An 18773-nucleotide genomic window follows, 5' to 3' on the forward strand; every position below is an offset into this window, starting at 1 on the left:
TGCACATATTTTTCCTTTGCATAAAAATGAAGCAGCTGTTGAGAAAAAGAATTAAGCTCTCTCATTTTGTAGAAGGAAATGATGGAATTTTTCTGTACCTCAGTATGTGCAATTGGAGAATAATTTATATTAGTTTTAATCTCTTAATGTTAAGAATTAGGTTGCAAAGCTGGTGAGTTGTTTTTTTACAGAAGTAAGTGAGAAATATTTGTAGCCCACACAGCAAAAAGTAGGTATTAAGGTAGTTTAGGAAAATGAGAGAAGCAGATGATGGTCTAGAACTTTTGAGTATCTTTATTTTTAAAGTAGTACTTCTGGCTCGTAAGCTAGAGTCATAAATGGATTAAAACACAGGTCAAGATCTGCTTCAGTCTAAAAGGCTGGGAATAGTGTCTGAACATGGTTATGAAATTAGTTTTTTGTCTGCTGGGAAGGAGGGTTTCTACTATCTAACTTGTATTAACCTTTGTAACAGTACAGCTGTCTTCTTAAGCAATGGGTACATCACATTCCTAAGTGAATAACCAGGCTTCTCCAAGGTGGTTTCACAGTCAAATATATGTCCAAACACTTTTCTGATGTGTGGAAATATATATGAAACAAGCCATGAGAAAATAGAGTATTTGGGGTATATTCTCTCAACTTTCCTTAAGAGGGAAGAACATATCTAAACCATTACAGAAACCCCAGCTCAAAGTGGATTGAGCAACAGGTGAATTTGTGAATGCTTTTAACTAGGAGAAAAGAATTAGAGAGGAGTCCATGGACAACACAATTAGCAGCTCAGTGATACCAGAGAAGACGGAATTCTTGCTGGGTCTTGTCTCATGCTCATGGTTATGAATATCTCTCAGTGGCAACTGGAGCCCCTTATTCTGTTCCACATCTAGCAAGAGAAAGCAGGACTCCTCTTTTGCTAACTTGCATGGAAATCACTCTCATTTCTCCATGCAAGCGAACATGAGTCATCGCTGCACCAAAACTAATATTTAATATGAATGTTATATGCTCACTGGCTTAGGAAGTATGCCACTGGTGCTGGTCACCTTTCCCAGAGAAAAGTTGAAAGATTTAGTATATCTGAATAAAAATAGGGATTTTATGCTAGATATGTGTCCTTTTGAGAAATCACATTCCCATTGGATTAGTTGTTAAAATTCATGTATATATGTATGTATGTATAATCTTATTTCTGTCATATATGTAACAGACCAATGTGTGCATGTACATTCAAGCTTTTTGGCAGACCTATACTAAGATGAATCTTGTGGAACTAAAGATTATTGAACTCATAGAACAACTGATTCCTTTGTAAGTAGAAATATTTGTGAGATAAGCTCAACACTCATGCTTTTAATCAGATGACTGAGTATAGGGTAACTTCAATTATGTATTAAGTCATTTAGTCTAATATAATCAGATGGCAAATTGTGGATAGTCGATTATTCAAAATTAAAAGAAAATAATTCCATTTTTGGAGGTCTTTCCTGCATGCTCAGTTCTACTTAGGCATATACATGGAAATTAGTGGGACTATTTCCCTTTCATTGTGAACACTCAACTAATATTTCCTCTTGTAGTAGCTAATAATAATAATTTTTTAGTGAGTCTGATTTTTGAGATATGGAGCCAGCCTTTCCTGTTTTAATGCTGCTTGAAGCCTGCCTAATGTGTCTAATTTTGGGGGACATTTATGTTCAAGGCTCTGTCAAAGTCATCTATTCTTGTTTTTACCTGATGGATCATGGAGAAAAATAATGGATACAGTTATGAGAAGCAGTAATGTATTTTTAAAGGCTGACATAAATTTCTCTCTTTGTATAGAATAAAAGGATTGGGAAAAGAGAAGTTGAATTTTCCTTCAATGAGCCAGCTCTTGTTAAATTTACCTCCCATAAATTGTGGCAAAACACTTTTTATGTAATGTTTTATTTATGTAATTCAGTTATTTGGAGGTTGTGGAGAAGGAGGTGAATACATCATTTTATGTGCTATTTCAAATCTCTTGACAAAAAGCATAAGAAATTTTATAATAGGAAAATTTCAAAAATTCCATTAAGCCTCTTTTAATAAGGGAAACGGAGCAAGGTTTAAATTGCTAATCAGGAAATAACACAGGGTAGATCTGTAATAGTTGTGCATCCCAAATATTTTGTCATCAAAAGCAGACATAATCACAATAAGCAGAAATCTGCAAACTGGGTTTGGAAATGTACAACCATGATAGATGTCAGAGAATTACTGTGGGGAGCTTTCAAGCCGGGGCTACTTACAGCTTCTATTCCCAACATGTTCTGCATAGTGACCACATGGAGCCAGTGAACCATGAGCGTCCCACACCCATTTAAATCTCTGCTACCCTAAAGAAAACCATTGTCCTTGGAAGGATGCCATACTCTAACCCAGCTGGAGCTTCCTGGAGGAAGCAGAGCCCAGCTGGTGCTCCATGGCTTGTCAAGCATATGCCATACCTGCCACCATGTTGTTCATGGTCCAATTGAGCATAGATTTCTAGATAAAACAGCCTTGATGGTAGTGTTTCTGTGGCAGCTGTATAGTTCCCTTAACAAAGACATGTTATGTGAACTAGAATGGTGAGGATTTGGAAACCTTATACAAAAGACACTACCATGATCTCCATTGAAAAGGTCAATCATAAAAGAAGTGTTTATAAGCCAAGTTTTGGAATTGCCGATGTACTCATCTAGAAATTTTTGGTTCTTACATTTATCCCTTCCTGCAAAAAAAAGCTGAAGAATTTGGTAGAGAAGCCTACAAATATTGTAAATTTGTGACTCCAACAATATTTCAGTTGTTGTACTATCATCTTTTCAGGACCCACCTTTTCCCCTTAAAATCCTCCAGGTTTTTCATTCTTTGTAGTAAGGAAATAATGTTAGTAGAGCTTATTTATTAAATTCATAGGAGACTAAATGAAAAGAGTATGTACACAATGAATTTCAGAGCCTTTAATAAGTTTTAATTCAGTATGAATTCAAATGACATTATCTGAATAGGGGTTATTATTTTCATTTACTTTTCTTGCCTAGTTTGCTAATTTATCCATGGGCTCTCTAAACCAATAGACTCCAGTGTAGCATCTTTTTCATTCACATGGAGAATGATCCATTTATAAGCCTTTCCGGAAAGGGTCACCGATGTCAAAAATGTCTTCAGTATCTAGTTAGATTTATTATTGTGCAACAGATTAAAATCACGTAGCATGAAGCAAATATTAGGGGAAAGTAGTTTAAAATAAGTAAAATTGCACTGTTTGCAAGAGGTTCAATATTATTCTATAATATTAATTTGTAATAATTTTTGAGATATCATAGAGGCTTTGTACTATTTGTCAAAGATAAAATTTCTCAGTATTAACTAAGTTGTTTCATTATATGATCCACAAAATTTCAGTTTTGTGGACTGTGACTATTCAGCAGTTTTTAAAATTTAAATGTAATTACACATTAAGAAAATGGAAATAAAACTTATTAGCCAAATTGTTATACTTTGGAGATATTACAAGTTTTTGTCTCTTAGAAATACACATATCTATAGTAAAATTTTTAATGCTTAATTGTGCAATTATCTTTGAATGTATATTGCAAATAATTTGTATAGCAAGAGGAATTTTTAAAATACTTCCTTTAATTGTGTCATTTGTATTGCTGTTACTTATCTTGATTTGAAAGCAAATATTTCAAATTTCTCTTAAAATTTCCCTGTCTGGATTCTTTTAAAACATAAGACAAAAATTTGCTTGAGCGTATGATCATTATTTCAATTGGATTCTGTATATTATGGTAGTTAAATGGATTATCTTTAGCTTGACTTTTAAAAGTTGACTGTTTCACAAGTCAAATTGCTCCTGAGTCCACAGCATAAATTTTATGTATTTTACAGCAAGTAAAATGTCTCCTTGGTTGATTAGATAAATTTTTTTCAGTTGTATGTTGAAGGTGTGTCTGTGAAGAAGCTGAGGTGTCTGAGTGTGTCTATGCCGTATATTCACTGTGGGTCAGCTGCATCCCATCACCTTTCTTAGAGACCAGGGCAAGGGGAAAACTACCAGTTCTTACCTCATGCTTGTTCTGACAGCAAACAAAGGATCTTTGTGGATCTTATGTTGGCAGTTGGAATTGATTTTCTCATGTAAATTTTCTGGAAACTATAATAGAAGAACCAAGTAAAGGCTGCCAAAGAAATGGAAGAAAAAGCGAGCAAGACCTTGGGGAAGACTTCTCGGGAAGGAACTGTCATGGTAATGTTTTTGTTTTTTTCCTCCTTTGTTACGTTTCAAACCTAGATCAGCAGCTGTCTCAGATCATAAAGAAGATGGAAGTCATTTCTGAGTAAGGTCTCCATGTGTGATGAGAGGAAAGCTTCCAACCCAGCCCTTGACTGTGGATTCCGGGAACTTCTCTGTAGGAAAGCAGAACAGTTACTAACTACTCAAGTAACTTAGGCTTAAGTAACAATTAGGCAAGAGTAACAATTCTCTTGGAGAGATTGTCTATGTAAGACTGTTATATCGTACCAGATATTGGAAAAGAAGTCTCAATTGCGGGATATTTTACCAAGTCCTACATGTACGTGATGTATTAAGGTATTAGGGGAGGGGCACTCAGTGGTTCTGCTGTGTAGTCATTACCTATCTATGAGACCATCTGCTGAGATGTCTTTTCTCCCTTTTGGAGTGATTGTGCTGTAAGCTCTTTCATATTTCTATGCCTTCCTTGAATATAAAGGAAGGATTTGCACCTCTGTGTCCCCTTTACCCTCTACCTAAATGCTCTCACAGCTGACAACAGTTCTATCTTAAACCCCAAGGACAAGAATGGCTGTGGGGAGATGATTTAGGGAAAGAGGTTGGGTAACAGATTACACTGTAGCAGGACAGATTAGTGGGATGGTAGGTGACAAAATAGGCGGTGGCAGCAGCATTTGACAGCTGTTTGGCTATGAGGGTGGGGAATGTTTAGGTATCAAGGATATTACAATGTCCTTCAAGGAGGGACTGAAACTTGAACAAAGATAAAAGCAGGTGTGCTGGGTGATCATAGAACTCTTAGGTGATTAGTTTAAGATGCCATGAACTGGCCTGTCATGAAAACTAAAGAGCTAACTATATGTGCCTAGAATACAGAAATGCAATATGAAGCCAACTGAGAATTAAGGAGGTAATGGAAATTAGGAGAGGTTAAATTCACATAATAGGACAGTGCATAGAATGGGAAACAAAGCAGGTCCTGTTCTTCAGCAGATGTGCAATTAATTTGGGTTAAGATGAAATAGCCAGGGAAGGGAAATCATCACAGATGCTTATGGTTAAGCACTGGCCAGGTGTGTTGAATGTTAGGTAGAAAGTTTTCTATTAACTTCTGGCAACATGGAGGTTAGGGACAATGCTTATTGGTTGGACAGCTTTTCAAAATAAATGACTGTGCATGTAAGAGGAAACATATAGCAACCAACTGTGTATGTGGAATTCCAAGCAGTGAGTGGGGGCAGTGTGTGTGTGTGTGTGTGTGTGTGTGTGAGAGAGAGAGAAGAGAGAGAGAGAGAGAGAGAGAGAGAGAGAGAGAGAGAGAGAGAGAGAGAGAGAGGAGTAGAGGACAGGTGTTGTGGCACACAGAGTAAATCAGCACTTGGGTGGCATGTATCATATATCAAAGAGGGGGTACCTTTCTCATTGAATTTGTCTCAATTCTACTAAATGTAACTGTGCAAATATCTTTTCCTTAAATGAATTTAATCTTGGAATATAGTCAAAATATATAATGAACTAATATGCCTCCTAAACCAGGACTAATCATTTACTTTGTTTTAATGAAGATTTCATAGTGATTTTTTTTTACCTGTTTCTGCGAGACTGATCTAGTTTGCTAATATTCTATGTAGAGCTATGTTTCTATTCTTTAGAAAAATGTTTTTCTAGATTTGATAGGCAAAGAAAATATCAAGTAATATCAAGTAAAACACAATTTGTTCTTGAATGTTGATATGAGAGCTAAGTGTTCAAAATGTAATAATATGTCTCATTGCTGAAAAATTGTGAAATTCATTAAAGAGTAGGTTAAAGTAGTGCTAAGGAAGTGATAAGAAGCTTGAATTTTAATATCTTAGGGAAGACTCTTGAACCACCCTAAGGATATAGTTATAAAGAAGAATAAAATGGAAAAAAGAAAAATGAAAACAACAGAGAGGCAAGGCTATTTTAAGAAAGCATATCTTCAAAGTCTTTGGAGATAGGCATCTTTATCTAGTTAATCAGCTTAACAATAAAGCAGAAATGTTCTTATAGGGCTTTAAAATATCCTTAGTTAAAACTCTATGTTTTAGGACCTAAGTCAGATAGAAGTGATTTTGAAATAAAAAAAATATATATATTGCTTGGGCCTTAACTTCACCAATTCTGAGAACTTCAGTAGTGAAAAAAAACTTGAAGATTATGTGGTCAGACTATCAGTAGTGTTTCTTTTCTTTTAGAATGAAACTCATAAGCAAAAAAATAAATAAAAAGCAAAAGATATTTAATCATTTGAGACTTATCTTCTGTTAGATGAGACTGGTTTACCAAAAAAAGTTGGTGAAAATAATGTCTTGTTAATTGTCTTTTCCCTTTATTTTAGAGAAACTTACAGCATTTAACTTGGAGAAACACCAAGACAAAATGCCACATTTAGTTCTGCTTTTAAAATATTTTTATTATTTTAATATTCTACACATTAAATACTAGCACAAAGTATGTAAGATATGCAATATTGTTCAAATGAGGATGGGTGGCAATGTCAAGTAAAGCCAAAACTTTTAAGCCAAAATAATAAATTATTTTCATGAGTTCTCAAGCTGACCAGCAGATGGGGGCCCAGATTGCCGCTGAAGAGTTTAGAAACAAAGGGAAGAACCTTGAAGTGATCTAACATTTTCATAGAGCATTCAGTCTGTGTCAAAAAGGAGCACTGAAATGTGCTCTGCCTAGGCCTGTGATGAAGGCATTGACCATAGACTACAACTCTGGCTTCTGCCTGGAGAAATGTAAAATTACACCGTTCAGGTCTTGAAAAGCTCCAATGATCAAAACGACACTGAATACTTCTCACCAAAATGGAATTAATAGCATATAAACTTCATAAATTCTCCATTTTGATTTATAAATTTTAATATTTCACCCTTATTTTCACATGTGTTCTCATGAGGCATGCTGGGTATCTGCTGACATGCCTAATTATACTTCAAATACAGAAAAATGCTTTTTGTAGACCTTGGCTTTTTCATGCTTGTTCACTTCCTTAAACAATGAATTATGACTAGATCTCTGGGAACCTAATTTTTAAAAAATTACAGGTGTTTGGACTGTTATTAATGCAAAAGTAAAACAGTTCCCATACTAACTCACAAAACTGACAGTCATAGTTCATTTTTCAACCAGAGAACGCTTCAGTTATTATACCAGTGAAAAAATTTCACAGTTCTCTCTCCACTGTGCTTTAGGACATTTAGCTTAGGAATCAGTGAAAATGACATCTTGTTTGCAGTGTTAATTCCTTAATCTGAAACCTCACTATAATTTTTAAATTCTCTTTCATTAAATACTTAATGTAGGTTCTGGGGCAGTAGCCTAGTGGCTAATGTCCTCACCTTGCTTGTGCTGGAATTACATATGGACACCAGTTCGTGTCCTGGCTGCTCCACTTCCCATCCAGCTCCCTGCTTGTGGTCTGGGAAAGCAGTCGAGGATGGCCCAAAGCCTGGGGACCCAACACCCATATGGGAGACCTGGAGGAGATTCCTGGTTCCTGGCTCTGGTTGCGCTCAGCTCTGGTAGTTGCAGCCATTTGGGGAATGAACCAACGAATAGAAAATCTTTCTCTCTGTCTCTCCTTTTCTCTGTATATCTGACTTTACAATAAATTTAAATAAAATCTTTAAAAAATCCTTAATGTATTTTCAGTATAAAATTTAAATATTCTAAAATTTCAAATATTGATTTTGTGCTAATATGTAAATCAAAGTCATATTAATACTTTTTGATGGATCTGTAGCTAGTTGATCTATTCTTCACTACCTTTTCAGTATTATGACTGTGAATAAAAAGGTTTTTTAAGAAGAGTTATGTCTTTCAGGGTTATTGTACCCTGATAAACAGATCTCCTATTATATGAGGAATTAAAGATTAATGCATTTTTTCCTGCATATGTGGTGACATATTTTCTCTTTTATTTTTTACATTGCTTGATTTAATTCTGGCATTTGCATGTCCAGTTGCAATTATAATGAAATTTAAGAGCACACTATCTCATTAATCCTGGAAAATCTCTCAATGGATTTTTTTTTTTTAAGATTTATTATTATTGGAAAGCCGGATATACAGAGAGGAGGAGAGACAGAGAGGAAGATCTTCCATCCTATGTTTCACTCCCCAAGTGAGCCGCAACGGGCCGGTGCGCGCCGATCTGAAGCCGGGAACCAGGAACCTCTTCCTGGTCTCCCACGTGGGTGCAGGGTCCCAAATCTTTGGGCCATCCTCGACTGCTTTCCCAGGCCACAAGCAGGGAGCTGGATGGGAAGTGGAGCTGCCGGGACTAGAACCGGCGGCCACATGGGATCCTGGGGCGTTCAAGGCGAGAACTTCAGCCGCTAGGCCACGCCGCTGGGCTCTCTCAATGGATGTTTGACCATATATGTTATAGTTCATGTTTCTGGAAGTAAAATGCACAAGAATATATGATATGTTAGAGTTTCAGCATAATTCTGACTGCTCCACTAAGAGCAAATTTTGCCTTTGGGCCCACCACTTGATTTTCCTCTAGAGAAAACTTTCAGTAACATTTTTTTCACTACTAAGCAGTTCCAGGGAAAGAAGAGGTAGCAAATGGAAAAATGACCATGTTTTCTAAGGAATTTAGGAATATCCTGCTTTTGGCTCCCACTGGAATTATTTCATTTTTGCTACTTCATAGTTCACATGTTTAGTGGAGAGTGGGAATCAAATTACAGACAAAAGAAAAGGGGAACTAGAAAGAAAAACCATAGACAAGCGAGACTGCATATGTATTTGTAGTATCTGTTTTGGGATTAGCCAGATTTACTGACAACCCTTTGCCAAATCACTTAGTTATATATACATACATATACACACATATTCTTAGTTATGTATGTATATATAAATATTCTCAGTAAAATGATATTGTTAGTGTTTATTGTTAGTATATATATGTGTGAATATATATATATTCTCGGTAAAACGGTATTGTTAATATTTATGAATCGCAATGAGGGTTTCATGTCTATAAAGTCATAAATATTTTATGATTTTGAGGTATTGAGATGTAAGTATATATTATCAAATATAGTCAACTCTCAAGTACGTCACAATAGGTTTTATGTGGAAAATGTATTTCTGTACTAATGTTCTCTTGCTGCAGTATTTCTAAGCTGTCTCCTTTCACAAGTTAGTGTATAGTTAAGGAAAGCTATCTAATTTAATAATCTTTAATATTGCACTTTTTGAGCATCTGCTTTGTGTAAGGGTTTTATGTTTGGAAATAAAAAATGTGAATAGTAGAGGAAGAGTGATTCAGTGGTAAAGATTTGGAACTGCACATAGTGGATTTGAAATCTGATAGTTTTAGCCTTGAATTTGTTACTTAATCATAACATGGACTTTTGAGAATTAAAAAAGGAAAGCTTTTTGAGAAGTGTTTGACCCAGGGCTGTGTACTCCAAACATGCCATCTCAAAACAATCAGTATGCTCCCCAATACTCTCATCTGTTGAGAATATGGATAAGAAACCAATGATTAAAACGTAGTGTAGTGGGCCCAGTGCGTTAGCTTAGCAACTGAAGTCCTTAACTTGCAACCATCAGGATCCCGTTTGAGCACCGGTTTAATCCTGGTTGCCCCACTTCCCATCCAGCTCCCTGTTTGTGGCCTGGGAAAACAGTTGAGGATGGCCCAAAGCCTTGGGACCCTGCACCTGCGTGGAAGATCTGGAAGAGGCTGCTGGCTCCTGGCTTTGTCTTGGTTCAGCCCTGGCCACTGAAGTCACTTGGGGAGTGATTTATCAGATGGAAGATCTTCCTCTCTCACTCTCCTCTCTGTATATTGGCTTTCCAAGAAAAAATAAATAAATCAAAAAATGTAGTTAGTTAGCACTACTACCAAGAGGGCACCGGGGACACTTTGAAATGTTGTAAGGTTGATCCAAGTTGGAAGACAATGTCAATATCATGTTTGAATGGAATTGCTGGCTAGATCAGGATCTGATTCTAGCTTGAGAAAATATCCATATAGGCATCTGGACTGAGTTTCAGTCTCAGATACTTTTGTCTGGGAAAATTTACTGGTAGTTTTAACCTGTAACCCATCTTTTAGGACATGAAATAATTTTCTGTCTTCAGCTTTTGATCTTTTTAGTCTATTAGATATTTGACTTAGTTGTTAGCTTAATAAAACTTTTAAAAGTTTTATGTTTAATCTGTATCTATCTTAATTTGTTATGTTTCTCATATTCCTATACCCTCAATTTATTTTTAGTTTTTCAAATTTAGTTTATTTTCTAGTGAATTTTTGGAATTTTTGGTTCTCATGGAACGTATTTATTTGTCTCACATTTTCCTTCGAGTTTGTTCTGCATTAGGAAGTAGAAAGCATTAAATTGATAAACTTGTTTCTGGGTAATAAATCTACGTAGGATTAACTTTGGTAGAGAAAACTGGGTGTTTTAAGGAGACATAGTCCCTTACTTTGGAAACTTCTGCTAATTAATCACTTTGAGTCACATTTTCAAAAATTTCTAAAATATGGATGTTACATGCAACAATGAATATGGAAATACCTAGCACACAAAAGATTCTGAACTATCTCAGTTGATTGTAGCTCAGGTTCACAAACAGAAGCTCCACACAGTTCAACAGAGTTGTCATAATCTTGCAGGAATTGTTTACACTTAAGTATGAACAACTCTTAGCTAAATTCCTGGCACATACTAGGCAGCCAAAAGATGTAACTTGCATTAATACATGAAATAGAGAGAGAGAGAGAGACAAACCTCCATAATTAAAATCATGGCTTCCCAATCTTCTTAGAACACAACAACACAAATATTTTCCTAAGAAATAACTGAAAGTGATATGGTTAGTTTATGTTCAGATCACCTGGTGCCTACTAGCCAAAAGATGTAACTTCCTGTCTTTGCTTATCCATGCAGGGGAGTCCTGGAGGTTCTCCTACTAGACTTCCCCCCAGCCTTGGGTCTTGAATATGCCAGTGGGTGCTATGGCCCAGTCTGAGATGGCCCAACCCCAGTCTTAACATTCAATAGCAGGTGCTGTTGCCTGGCTCAGTGCAGCCTACCCCCAGTCCAATTTTCACCAGAGGGTAAAGCAGCCAGCCCAGCCTAGTCTATTCCCAGCCCTAACCTTTATGTGAACTGGTGGGTGTTGCAGACCAACTCAGCCTGGCCTGCATCCTGTCCTGTCTCACTCATGCCAGTGTGTGAAACATTGTGTGACAGACCTGGCCCACCTACAGATGCAGCTACTATGCTCCCCAGTAAAGGCTGTGGGCTATTAGCGGAGTTCTCCAAGTTCCCCTGTCTGGCCTTCTCTCAGCTCCAGAACCCTTATATGTAGGTGGGTGCAGTGCCCTGCTTGGCATGATCTGCCCTCAGTATTGGCCTTTGCATGTGGTAATATGTGTTGCCCCACCTTCTCCCAGTCCTAGCTCCTGCAAGTGGCAGGTAGGTTCCTGCCAGGTGAGTTGTGTGGTCCAGCCTAGCTCTGCCCATCACCACCTCCAAATCTGCATAATCTGGCAGTTACTGCAGTCCCACAGGGGGCAAGCCCAAAAGGCCTCTACAGAATCTGCCCTCAGATCTGATTCTCTTGCATTTTGGTGGATGTTGCAGCCTGGCTTGACCTGGCCCACTCCCTGCTCTGACACTCCCAGGCAGGTACAATGATCCAGCCCTACCAGGCATGCTCCCTGCAACTCAAAATTTTGTGAGCAGCAGCAGATGGCAGGTGATGCCATTAGCCCAGCCAGGACTCTCACATGGGTGGTGAGAGTCACATGTCAGGACATGTCACATGTCCTGACCCAGACATGCCCTCCAGTTTCCCCTATAAACCACTCTGTGTTAGATCTCTCTCCTACTTGCAAGTGCAGTGGCCCCGTCCGAGGAAGAACCCAGAATTCATTCCTCCCCTGTCAAACATGAGTCAGCTGCTTCCACTCATGTAATTCCCCAGACCCCTTCCCTGGACAGTCTATAGCTCCCTCTCCTGGTAGCCAGGGTGTTGTGTCCTGACCTGGAGTTCCCCACCTTCCTACATATCTTAAAATACATGCATACGTACATACATACATACATAAGCAAGCAACTATGCTGCCATACTGGTATAGTTAACACAAATTTGGTATTAATCAGGCCCTGAATGCCCACCAGCTACTGGCAACTTTTCTCTCAGTACTGTAACGCTTGCCTAGGTACAAGGCAGCCTAGACAATTGCCTGTTTCTGGGGCCAAATCCTACATTTTCTATAACACAAAGGCAATGTTACATGGATAGAAAGTTAAAACCCAGATAAAGTACCTTTAAGTCGTCAAAGTTCTCAAAGACCCTCTAGTTATCTATTTATTGTTGATCTTTTCTCAGGGCAAATGCTAAGAGTCAAATGATGATTTCAAGTCAGTATCAATTTACCTAAGTCCTGAAAACAGAAAACTAATAATTTAATCTCTTTGTGAAATAAAATTTGTAAGACTTTTTTTAATACTAGAAAGTTTCTAGAGACATTTCAAATGAGGCACATGTGAAATGATCTCATTGATTAGGTGTAAATGTGTTTGCAAAAAAATGTAGTATTTCAAGCTTTGAATTGTTGTCTTTTGGAGAGCATGATAGGGCATTTGTGACACTTGTATGAAACTAAAACTTCTCTTAATGCCTAAACAAGTATTTCATTCACTTCTTGTGTGGGGATGTATCTTGAATTTTGTCAACTACAGAATTTCTGTAGCAAAACAGCCATCACCAAATCTACCTGCTGAAGCATTTGATTGGTAACTTAACAGGGCCTTAGGAGACCTCTTGTTGCCAGAAAAGTTAGACCCTGTTATGGACTGTGAGTCTTCAAATGTTTCAGAATACTAAACTCTATATAGGAATTATACTCTGTTTAGGAATTTTGCTTTGTGGCAACAATTGTTTTCAAATGATTTGGTGTGTAGCCTACTGTACTGAAAGAGAAGTATCTCCTTTAAACTTGCCAATTTCAAGTTGTCCTTACTCTTTTCTGTCATGACTTGTTGGTTTTGCGTGCTCCTGTTTTTCTGACTTCTCTGACTTCTCTGAAAAGTTAGTACATTTTTATATCTATCCATTTCACCTTTTCTAACTTTTCCTTAATAGTACTACAAGCAATTTTCTTAAGAATATGGGGATTAAAATCAAATTGACTTCTTGCTTTTTTTATTAGTCTCATTTAACAGTAGAAAAAAAATCAAAGGTGAAGCTCTATGATCCAATAAAGTGAAATGAACACAATAAACCTTAAAATCAAAGGGAGTTTTTTTTTTCAATCAAAATGTAGGAGAGGAATCAGTAGATATTCCTTAGTGCAACAGCTATTGTGGCATATGGACAAAGCTACCACCTGCAGTGCCATCCTCTCCTGTGGCCACTGGTTTGTATCTTAGTTGCTGCACTTCCAATCCAGCTGCTTACTAATGGCTTGCGAAAAGCAGGGAAAGATGTCCCAGTGTTTGGGCTCCTGCCACTTACATGAGAGATATGAATGATGATCTTGGTTCCTGGATTTGGCTTGGCCCAGCTCTAGCTCATTGCAGCCATTTGGAGAATGAAATAGCAGAAGGAAAATCTATCTTTCCCTCTGAGTCTCTACCTCTTTCTGCAATTCTGTCAAATACCTAATTAGACCTTTTCTTTTTTTAAAATCACTAGTAAAATCATAGTTAGCTATGAAAATAGCGGAAAAATATAATAATCCTCAACAAATGTCATATTCCTTCTTTTAAATTTCCCATTCTTCTCTCATTCTCTGACTGAGGATATTCTTGAAGATTTGATCTTGAGGGCCTGGCACAATGACTCAATTGGCTAGTCTCCTCCCCCTTTAAGCTGTGGGATCCCAAATGGGCACCAGTTTGTTCCACTTCCCATCCAGCTGCCTGTTGTGACCTGGGAAAACAGCAGAGGATGGCCCAAATCATGGGACCCTGCACATGAGCCAGCAGCTGTATAGGTAGCAAACTAGCAAGCACTGGAAATAATATGGGACAAGATATCTCAAGTTGCTAGTTTAATCACTGCACCACGATATCCACCATAACAGCTGCTTTTAATGATTAACGTGTGTGAATTTCTATCTCCTGCAATTCTCTCAACCCTGCTTGCACTTCCAAGCTTGAGAGTGGCACGTTCTCATCAAGTACTAGGGTTTATATTATATACTAGAACAAAATGGAAAAATGTTTCCATCTTTGCATGTTTACATCCCAATTTAATATGCTAGTTTGTGGGGAGAATCAACTAACTATTCTACAGAAGTAAAAAGAACCATTTCCATTATGACAAGGTTTATGATAATGGGGCCAATGCAATGACGTACTAAGACAATCCCCACCAGTGGTACCAGCATTCCATTTGCATGTCAGTTTGAGTCCCAGTTGCTCCATTTCTGCTCTAGCTCCCTACTTATCGCTAGGAAAGCAGCAGAAGCTTGCTCAAGTCCATGGACCCCTGTAAACACATGGGCGATCTGGAAGAAGCTCCTAGTTCCTTAGTTTGGAATGACCCAACTCCAGCTGTGGCAGCCACGTGGGGAGTAAACAGCGGGTGGAAGATCTTTATCTCTTTGTTTTCCCTTCTCTCTGTAACTCTGCCTTTCCAAAAAAGGTAAATAAATATTTTTAAAAGATTTGTGGTAACAACACAGTTGTATAAAAGATATATGGGGCTTGACGTGGTAGTCTAGTGGCTGAAGTCCTTCCCTTACATGTGCTGGGATCCCGTATGGGCACAGGTTCTAATTCCAGCGGACCCGCTTCCCATCCAGTTCTCTGCTTGTGGCCTGGGAAAACAGGACTGAATCATTTTTTTTTTTAATTTTTTTATTATGAAGTCAGATACACACAGAGGAGGAGAGACAGAAAGGAAGATCTTCCATTCACTAGATCACTGCCCAGGCGGTTGCAATGGCTGGAGGTGAGCCAATCCAAAGCCAGAAGCCTGGAGCCTCTTCCCGGTCTCCCATGTGGGTGTGGTGTCCCAAAGCTTTGGGCCATCTTTGACTGCTTTCCCAGGCCACAAGCAGGGAGCTGGATGGGAAGCAGGGCTACCAGGATTAGAATCAGCACCCATATGGGATTGTGGCACATGTAAGACAAGGATTTTAGCCACTAGGCCACAATGCTGGGCCCTAAATTGCCGAGTCTTTATTCTTATAATATGCTAGTCACTGTTGTAAGTGCTTTGTGTTATCTCATTTAGTTCTCATTTAAATCTTAAAAACATATGCAATTTTCTGTACGACATGAAGGAGAAAACTTAGGTGGCATGAAGGAGCTTTGTCCTGGTTCATCTAAGAGTTAGCAGGTGCAGGACCAATTTTCTTACTGATTTTACCCATTTTGTTTCTGCCAATGGAACTCTTATCTGAGTCATATGGGCAGCAATGATGATTTACATCAGCTCCATTTTCCTCTCATTCCCTCTATTAGGCAGGAATTTTGTCTCATCCAAACATTTTTGTTTGTCTTGTCTTTCCATCCTCACTAACAAGGCCATAATGTAACTCCGTTGCCAGCCACCTAGAACACTGGATTCTTGCAGCATCCTCCCTTTGTCTCCTGCCTCAGAGTGGAAGAGTCTGAAGAAGCTGCTGGACTATTCCTAGAGACCCAGTTCATCATCCTCTGTTTCCCCCAAAACTACCACAAGATTTTGTCGCAACCTTGACAAAAAAATGAAACATCTCCAGGATGCTTTGTATTCTCATTGTTCATTTCATCATTGATTGCTAATATTTATTGTGTGAGTTTCTGTCCCTAATATTTGATTTCTATTACTTCTGCACATGCATGAATTTCATGTGTATCGCTATTTTAAAGTACTAATTTAGTGAATATGTTCATTGTGAGGGAAAATTCTAACTTAGAAGTCCATTAATGTTGGAAGATTTGATTAATATGCTGATAAAGGATTATACACCTGACATTGAGGACACATTTGTAAGTAAGAGAATTAACCTCCTTTTTCTACCTCCAACACTCTGACTAAATAACAGCGGGGTAGGGTGTTTTAGTTGAATTTTTAAAATTTATGTTATCAACACAATTTCATTTTCTTTATTCCCCAGCCAACTTGAATGTTGTATTTAGCCATGAGGAATATGTTTATAGAAATTAATTCCATTCATTTAGTGTAAACTTACTGAGCGCCAGCAGGAGTGGGGAACATCTGTTCCTGGCCATATCAGGGCCAGAAAATCATTTGTTCTGGTCTTGCCAAGGCAACTGCTTGTGGAACTCAAAATTCAGTAAATCTACAGCAGGCTAATTTTTAAGTTGATAATTTTATACAGCCACAGATGATACTATAAATATCCAAATGACCTTCCTTATGCAGAAAAAATTTCTTCACCAGCATGGATCTACTGGGTATTTATTATGTGAAAATCTTGTTGTAAGAACCCTGTGAAGTAGTATAACGTGATAAGCTTCCCGATTAAGCCTCCCCCGCCCCAGCCAACGAGTTTACAGTCTACCGAAGTTGACATTTAATTATATAAGTTCACCTGAAAAGTTACTGTGACTAGTGGAAGGAGTTATTAGAGGAACAAGGTAGAAACCACTCATTGATTTATTCAGTACTTAGATTTCACCACTTCTGTAATGGAGTTTGAATTTCTTTTCTTTTGGCCTAAAGCTGTTCTCTGATTCAGAGCTTAATCTTCGCTTGCCCTGCCTAGCAGTAAGAAATAGCCAATATTTGTCTGAAATTAAGGATTAACAAATCAATGTTATTAAAAAGTGCATGGTAACTGAGTTCCTTGGATATTTACTCACTTTCGAAATCACTCCTGCTTCAATCACTGTGTAAGCTCAATATCTAGTTCCATTTCTACAGTACTATATGTTATGTACTTTGGAATCACTCTAGAGCAATAACTCAAAAGTTTCAGGAAAGCTGTCTGTTGTGACTTTTGTCACTCTTCCTATCTTGGGATAGTCAAGGGTAGGGAAAAAGGATCTTGAGAAATTTCATGTTTTTTTAGAATTTTGGGGGGTGCATATGTGTGCCCTGATTTCAGTTCCTCCAGAAGATCTCCACTTTGTATTAGTTGTGTGTATACATCTCAGATTTCTCTTGCTTTCTAAAGCAATAATGTAGGAATACATAATGCCTTCCCTTCTACTCTCCATACCTCTTGATGATTAACATCAGCTCTTAGAGACATAAATCTGAACTATCAGACCCCAAATCCAAGTAAATGTAGAATCAAGCCAGGAAAACCAAATGAGTGCAGGAATCTGACATCATAGGTAGGAGCGAGACTGGGGCAGTATTTTGTTACTGCATTGGAATCGGTCTCCAAAGTTGTCAGATAATTTTAATTATGTCAAGAGGAGCCATTTAAAAATTCCTATTGTTAAATGAAAATCAATTTTAAATGCTGACATTAATAGTTGCATGTATAGGCTTTGTCACACAGTGCCCAGATATTTTGGTCAAATACTATCCTGGGGCCCAGCACAATAGCCTAGCGGCTGAATCCTCGCCTTGTATGTGCAAGATACCATATGGGCACTGGTTTGTATCCTGGTTGCTCCAGTTACCATCCAGCCCCTTGCTTGTGGCCTGGAAAACCAGTAGAGCATAACCCTGCACTGGCATGGGAAACCTGGAAGAATCTCCTTGTTCCTGGCTTTGGATCGGTTTAGCTCTGGCCATTGAATTCACTTTGGGAGTGAACCTGTGGACAGAAGATCTTTTTCTCTGTAACTCCTTGTCTCTGTGTATCTGCCTTTCCATTAAAAAGTTTAAAAGAAAACTATCCTGGATGTTTCTGCTGGTATTTTAGATGAGATTAACATTGAAATTTATAGAATGAGAAAGAGATTACCCTCCCTAAAGTGGGTCAGTTTGATCTAATTAACTGAATCTTGATTAGAACAAATAGGCTGAGTCAGGGAAATTCTCTAGCCTGATTACTTTAGCTGGAACATTCCTCTTTGCTTGTCCTCGTGGGTCTAGAGCCTGAGACACCATTATTTACAAGATCATCTGTCCTCATGCTCAAGTTTCACCATTCTCAGATAGCTGGACCTTTGGCTATCTGCATTCTTTTATTTGCAGAATGGAAATTCTGGGACTTCTCAATCTTGTAATTGTAGGAACTAATTCCATATAACATAATTGACACAATATCTTCTGTATATCTATCAATCTCCTATTGTTTTGGTTTTCTGAAGAGCCCTAATATAAATGCTCATGGTTAATTAAAACACAAAATAAAGCAAAACTAATAAAGTTCTTCTCAACATACTTCAACTCAATATTTTACATTAAGCTGCTAAGACAGATGAACATTTTGTGATACATTCCATACTTTTCATTCAAAATGGCCTACCTCACAATGACAAACAAGTTCAGATTGATATATGGGACAATGTTAGTGCCTTTGAAATAAATGAAACAAATACTTAGAGCAAAATAGACTTACTTAAAATATTGAGAGTAT

The sequence above is a fragment of the Ochotona princeps genome, chromosome 1 (assembly GCF_030435755.1).
Source record: "Ochotona princeps isolate mOchPri1 chromosome 1, mOchPri1.hap1, whole genome shotgun sequence".
Lineage (NCBI taxonomy): Eukaryota > Metazoa > Chordata > Mammalia > Lagomorpha > Ochotonidae > Ochotona > Ochotona princeps.